Here is a 7334-nt window from a genome sequence, read left to right as displayed (position 1 = left end):
GCTAACTAGCGCTAGCACTTATCCATGATAAATAAAAATCATCCACTAGATCTTCAAATCTGCAGACGTGGGGAGTAAAACCGACCTCTGTGTTTATTAAGACAGCCTACAACTAGCATGCCTCCCTCCTAAGCTCCTTGTTAGCACACATTTGTGCAGGTAATGAAAAACAGAGGAGGGATTCAGTATTATTTTGTACAGTCTATGGGCTGAACAAGCTCCGAGCTCTGACTCCGTGACAGACCGGATATTGTTGTGACGTAACAAAAACACGGAAGTCTGAAACGGCTCGTTTCACACACATTTACAGAAAGGTGGAGAAATCAAAATAGGGGCAGAATGGATTTTTTTCATTCTCGGGGGGTTTGTAGACATGCCAGGGAAACATATTTCAGGTAGAGAACCATTAAAAAGTCGATTTTGCATGATATGTCACCTTTAATATGTCTTGCCATTATTTTATTTCTGCTTCTTTCTTGTTTTTCAGTCACTGTAAAGCACTTTGAATTGCATTTGATTTGTATGAAAAGTGCTGTATAACTAAAGCTTGATTGATTGATTGATTGATTGATTGATGGATTGAATATTTGTCCTTAACACCAAATACAGCAGAAGCTAACACAGAAGTCAAAGGTTTCAAAGGTTTTTGAGCTTGAGTCTATCGGGCAACGTGTGCAGCATGATGCTAAAAACATTGTTTCAAGTCAGAGCTGCACTCATTCATTGATCGACTCATTGATCGTTTCATAACAATGACCACAACGAGCAGCATGAGCGAGGACGGATCATAGTCGCCATGTGAGTGATTTAAAAGTGGTGCCCACACAGGAAGTGGGTCACGCTAAAGCTCTGGCACTCAGGTGTCTGATGAAGCTTCTTGGTAGCTTAAGTTATTTAGGCCAACACACACACACACACACACACACACACACACACACACACACACACACACACACACACACACACAGCTGTCTGTGTGCGCACTAACACAGCACAGAGCCTATTTTTCTCTTCCAAATTCATATCTCCGAGGGGACACCGGGGAATTGATCATTAAGGGTTTCTGTGATACTTCTCTCTCTGCCTGGGACTGAGACGACACTGACACAGAAATCGTTCTGTATCAGACCAAACCTCAGGATTCTCCTCTAAACCAAACCTCCACTTTATCAGTTACACACTCACTAAACTGTCACACTGTTAAAGACTGATGTTTTTCAAAATCAGACATCACTCGAACAGCCCTGCGCAGAGCAGGCGACCCCTCCCACCCGCCTCACAGCCTCTTCAGCCTGTTGCCATCAGAAAGGAGATTACGCAGTCTCCGGGCCAGAACCAGCAGACTGAGGGACAGTTTTGTACACCAGGCAGCCAGGAATGGATGCTGAACTCTCTCCCTGTTTTGCCCCCTCTTCCCATAGTGCTCCCTTTACAGACTTAACCCGGTCACTGACCCAGCGCTGAGGTCTGTCATCGTCAGGACTGAACACGCACACACTCACTTTGATTTTTTGAAGTTTTTGCACTGTTTTAAACTGTATTTTATTATTTTTATTAGCTTACTTCTTCTCTTTTTCTAGCTTTCCTATGTTTATCTGTTGTTGTCGTTGCTAGGGTCTGAGAGAGAAACGTAATATAAAATCCTCTGTATGTCTAGTGCATACTGCAGTTTATTTGACAATAAAGAAGACTTTGAACTTTTTGAACTTTGAATCCTTCTGTTCTAGTTTGGTATAAAATCACTTGTTTCTGTGTCTTGGATCATCCCATCCAACAAAAGGATGAATTACACAATGAAGGGAATTCTTTTAATCCAGGAGATTCACTCTGGGTTATTAATCTGTTCAGCACTGTCATGAGATTTAATCTTCCATAATAAGAAGTAGCTTTTTACATGATATCAGTATCCTGAGATAGTGTTAGCTGTGGCCAAACAAGGTCTGTAGGACATAGTAAGATCTACAGGAGGAAGAATAACATTAAAATGCACGCTGTAATTCCAGTGAGGATGAATGTTTCATGTTCATGTTTCATAAAGTTGATCATCACCTCTGGTCGTAGTATCGGCGAGGTCACCCTTCTGTTTCTGAAGCACTGTTTTGAGGCCAATCGACGGTGGGAGCCATATTGCTGCTGTCGAGTGATTGTGACGTAAAGAGGCGGGCTTTGATACTCCTGGCCAATAGCTTCAGTGTTCTCGCCTGTCAATCAAGTCAGCTGTGCCTCTCATTAGAAGACTCGTAATCTTAATATCTTCAAAATTGCAGCATTATCAAAAAATTGCCTATCGAGAAATGAGCTATCCAGACTACGCTCGTTTTTTGTACCAGGCTGTAAACATGTTTATTTCTGCTGTAAAGATTGTCTTTTTTGAATGGGTGTGTATGTGGTTTCCTGTACTTCTGCAGCCAGCCTCAAGTGGATCCTCGATGAACTGCAGTTTTTAGCACTTGTGCATTGGCCTCATAATTTTAGACTGGCGGTTGCCGCTTGAGCTGAACATAGTTATTGGTTCAATGTCTTACATTAAAGACACTTAAACTGCAGGAGACTCAGGATCGTACTGTCAGTAATTTGGTCAATGGATGACCCACCCTGCCCTCTGAATCACAGCTGCTGCATAAAACAATGCAAAATCAAACATACTCAGACTGTCTCTGCTGTTATCAAGACTATCAACATGAGATATATTTTACACTAATGGATTTGTATGCATTCTTCTTGCAATCACTCTCCATGTCATCGTATACTGCTGCTCCATGACAACTCAGAATGCTGCCACACGGGGACGAGTCACAGGAAGTCTCATCCTGCTGAAACGCAAACATCAGCACAAGCACAGAGCAACTGAGACGCACACAGCGGGGACGCAGACACAAAACTCAGAGGAGGAGCAGTGGCATGGTTGTATGTGCAAAAGAGAGAGAGAGAGAGAGAGAGAGAGAGAGAGGAGAGAGAGGAGAGAGAGAGAGAGAGAGAGAGAGAGAGAGAGGGGGAGAGAGAGAGGGGAGAGAGAGAGAGAAGAGAGAGAGGAGAGCGGAGAGAGAGTAGAGATAGAGGTGAGAGAAGAGAGGGGAGGAGAGGGATAAGAAAGAGAGAGAGAGAGAGAGAGAGAGAGAGGAGAGAGAGAGGGGGGAGAGGAGAGAGAGAGAGAGAGAGGGGGAGGAGAGAGAGAGAGAGAGGGGGAGAGAGAGAGGGGGAGAGAGAGAGAGGAGAGAGAGAGAGGGGGAGAGAGAGAGAGAAGGACATGAAGAAGAGAGTGAAGCTCAGCAACTTCAACCATGTATCACTTTTCTGCAAGATCATCTCCAGCCTTGTGTTCAGACCGACACACACAACACACAACACACAACACACAACACACACAGACACAGATAGGCAAAAACATACAAAGGTTATTAAAGGTCGGCACTGTGTATGAGATGTTTAAAACTATTGTTCTTTTAACACTGACCCTTACACCACAAGTGATGGTTCATATTGCAGGAGTGATATAATGTCTGAGTGCACAACAACTCAAAAACACTTAGAGGACAAAGGGAATCTGATACGGCAAAACTGAGCTGCAATGTGTGGCAGAGGTGAGACTTCATGTTTATACTCAATCTATAATTTGAAATACAACAACCTGTGAAAAAAATGTTCCCATTGTGCATTAACTCTGCACAGCTTACAGTCACTGTTTGACAGTATGTGAAGAAGCATTCAAATCATATACCAGAGGAATCAACCCAGAACTGAAGCACCCCAACACCCAAATACAGCCCTGATAACCTCATTTAATATATCACTCAGATAAAGATATAGCAGCATTACAGTTTTTAAAGATTATTTTGGCTAATTTATGGAAACAGTCTTAACTTTCTCTAAACTGTAAGCGTACTCTTCACAATAGTTGCACAATAATAAGTGGTTTTGTTCTGGTTGGAGGCACGCTGGTCAAAATTTAGAGACCCTTTTTTTACTGTAATGTGGTGCAAGAAATTTGTATTTTAGTTTCCCCCTACTGGTTATGTAAGGTATTGCATTGTTGTGGTGTAATGCATCCCATTATTTTCATTGACCAGGTAAGTCATGTGACTCAGCTTGATCACATGATCGAGTCTGTCAGGGGAAGCTGAAGCTAATACCACATGGTCAGCAGACAGCTCCGGCCACCTCAGTCTTTCCTCCTTTTGATGTGCCTTGGAAAGCTTTGCTTGTAAGTTTATTTGCATTGTCAGTTTATGTTGTTACTGAAGTGCTGCTTAATTGTAATATTCATACGGCCAAATGTTACTTGTATTTACTTGTTTCTGTTTTTGCTTTTTTGTATAATTTCAGTTATACAACAATGAATATCTTCAGGAGAATGATGACAACAGTAAAGGACATTGAACTTTCCTTCAGCCCCTGAATTTCTCTTAAAGTCTGTAAGCTATCTGTCGATTTGTGTACAGACACACATTGGGGACAGAATATTCACCATGACAGTCCCAAGTAACATTATGAGTTTGATTACCACAACTCAACTTTATTTACATAGCTACTTTCGTACATACAAGCATGCAGCCCAAAGTGCTCCACAAAAAAAACAGAAGGACAGAAAACAACAGAAATGGGTAAAATAATAAAAAAGAATCATTAAAACTTAAAATCAAATCAAATCAATACAGCAAAATTAATAAAATGAATAAGAGTAGAAATCAAAACTAAAAATCTGTTGAAGTTTTAAAATCAGATATATACAATAAATAAATAAATACAATAATACATTAATAAGATGAATAAATGTTAAAACAATGACTAATGCAGCCCAACACTACTGCATTGGCTTCAATTCTCACGGCCAGAGGTTGCTGCTTGAGTTGGAACTAATCTAATTATGAGTACTGTTAAATAATTTAATCTAAAACTCAGCAACACATTTTATAAAAAGGTGGAATGATTAAAATATCACCATCAGACAGAAGCGCTTACATAATTTGACTTGATGAATTGAAGATATTCTTCAAAGTTGCCTTAGTGGAGCTGTCAGTATGTTCATCCAGGGGTTCCCAAACTTTTCATCTCAAGACTCCGAACAGACACTCACTTATCTATGCTGCTGTAAACTCACCTGCAGAAACAGATGCTTCATTAATCTGCTGTGATCATCTCAGGGGTCTTGTGGGAACACAGACAAGCAGAAAGCTAGTGACACATTTTCATCTGCATGGTTTTACTTGAGATTTGAACTTCTGTTTTTGATCATATTTCACTAATTATAAAATATGCTACTCTAGATCATTTAAAAATATGTGTTTTAGCTCGTAGAGGAATTCTGTTATTATGGAAATCACCTCAGCCACCTTCAATCAAAGTCTGGCTAATGACACATTATACATGAGAAGGTGAAGTTCACGCTCAGAGGCTCATCTAACAGATTCTGTACACACTGGAGACCATTACTTACTTATTTTGATAATCTTCCAGCCCAAGAAGTATCTTTAAATTGAATTCACTTCGGCCCGTCCGCCGGCAAGCGGGCCCAACATGACCCTAACAAGCAAAAGTGGGCCCCACATGACAAGTAAGTGGAGTCAACCAAGACGCAAGCAGTCACCTTCAGCTGTTTTAAGTGGTAGTTTATACTATATATAGCAACTCTTTGTACCTGAACTATTCTGTACAGAACATTACTATTTGTACATGTTTGTTGATTTTTACCTAATTTATTTGAATGTATTTTGATTGTATTCTATTTATTTTACATTATTATTATGATTATTAATATAAACCTGTTGGTCGTTACTGTTGTTATTTTGGTAGTCGCTGTCACTGTGTTTATTATATTTTATATTGTTATACTTATCCGTCTGACTGTACAACAGGTTTGCAGGAGGGAGAAGGGGAGGGAGGGTGTTCTTGTTTGTATTTGTTCAGAAAAAAACTAAAACCAATGTATGAAACTACACGAAGATTTATACCTGCTTTTTGAAAAATACAAATTTAAAATATTTGTTTTCTTTGAAGGGCATCTTGTGACCCTCCATCAGTGTCTCACGACCCTCACTTTGAGAACCTCTGTGTTAATCCACAACGACATGTGTTCTTAAACCCCTGGAGTAAAACCTTCTCCTGGATTGTGATTAACCAGATATCTGTGACACACTTCGCAGCTCAGTTTGAATGAATGTTTTTCATTAATTGTCATGTAGTGCTTGTTGGTGATGAAGTCATCCAGGGACACACTGTGGTGCTGCTCCGTGAATAATGCAGCATCTCCGTGGACACAGTGAGAGCACCCACGGTGCTTTTAGCGGGATATGGACACATTTTCTGATTCACAGCTACAAGCCCTAAGTGACTCATCTGGTTGTAGGGACTTCAATTCACTCTGAGCCACATGCAGCCTGAGCATCATCTCATGAAATCACCGGCTCGAGTCGTGATGTTAGACTCCAGAGGGGCACGTGAGTTGGTTGTAACGAAGAAGCGTGACGTAAATCATGATATAGATGCAGCACACACACACTGTGATTGCTCCTCTCTCCCACCGACTGCTGTTTCAACGTGCGTAAAAGAGCTTTAACATATGGTCGGCTCACATGCGTCAAATTGCTCTAACACAGAACTACGTCACTCCGTCGTCCACGTTTAAAGATGCGCATGCGTGCTGTGGTAGCAGGTGTACTGTATATTCCAGGTGGCGATAGAGTGGAGGAGGGCACCCATGGTGGGTCTGCATTATGCATAACATTACTCAACCTTCCCACACATACTCATACACACACACACGCACACACTGCTCACACACGCAGTGGATCCATACTGTTGCCATGTGTAGCATGGATTCCTTCGTAAGGCCAACCAAACACTGTATCTACATGGAGCTGGGTGAAATACCTCGATACATTGTTGTCTATATTCATATTAAACTCCAAAGACAGCCGTCGACATTCAACAGAATGAACCTCCAGGTCATTTCAACGACATGCAGCTTACCTTGGCCATCGCTCATCTCCCGCCTCGTCCACTCAGCATCCTCGCAACCTCCTCTCCAAGTCCCGATAATACCCCCTCCTCTGGGATCCTCTAACCAGAGCGACCACGGTTATTCCCTCACGCGCCTTTACCCGGCGAACGTCAGACAGGAGCTGCACAGGGAGCAGGTTTCACAGGACGCCTGTGTGGGGATGTCAGCGTTTAAAGCCCGGCCTGCTAGTGCTGATGCTGCGAGCCGCTCCGGCAGGCAGGCAGCGCTGAAATCCGCATAGGACAAGGATAAGCCACAGCACACGGCTCACTCTCTCCCTCTTCTCTCTCACACACGCATACGGCACCCGGCAGTCCACGCACGCACAGCACACACA

The 7334-nt window shown here is 42.1% G+C and overlaps 1 long non-coding RNA gene across 1 annotated transcript; it reads left to right on the top strand.

Moving 5' to 3' along the window:
• The first annotated feature begins 4085 nt into the window (after positions 1-4085).
• LOC117815419 lies at positions 4086-4383 on the top strand. The gene is made up of 2 exons (XR_004631814.1): positions 4086-4201; positions 4324-4383. It is a non-coding gene; the product is annotated as an uncharacterized LOC117815419 (long non-coding RNA).
• Positions 4384-7334: the final 2951 nt, after the last annotated feature.

The sequence above is a fragment of the Notolabrus celidotus genome, chromosome 7 (genome assembly GCF_009762535.1).
Source record: "Notolabrus celidotus isolate fNotCel1 chromosome 7, fNotCel1.pri, whole genome shotgun sequence".
Classification (NCBI taxonomy): domain Eukaryota; kingdom Metazoa; phylum Chordata; class Actinopteri; order Labriformes; family Labridae; genus Notolabrus; species Notolabrus celidotus.
This window is presented reverse-complemented; position numbering and strand designations above follow the sequence as displayed.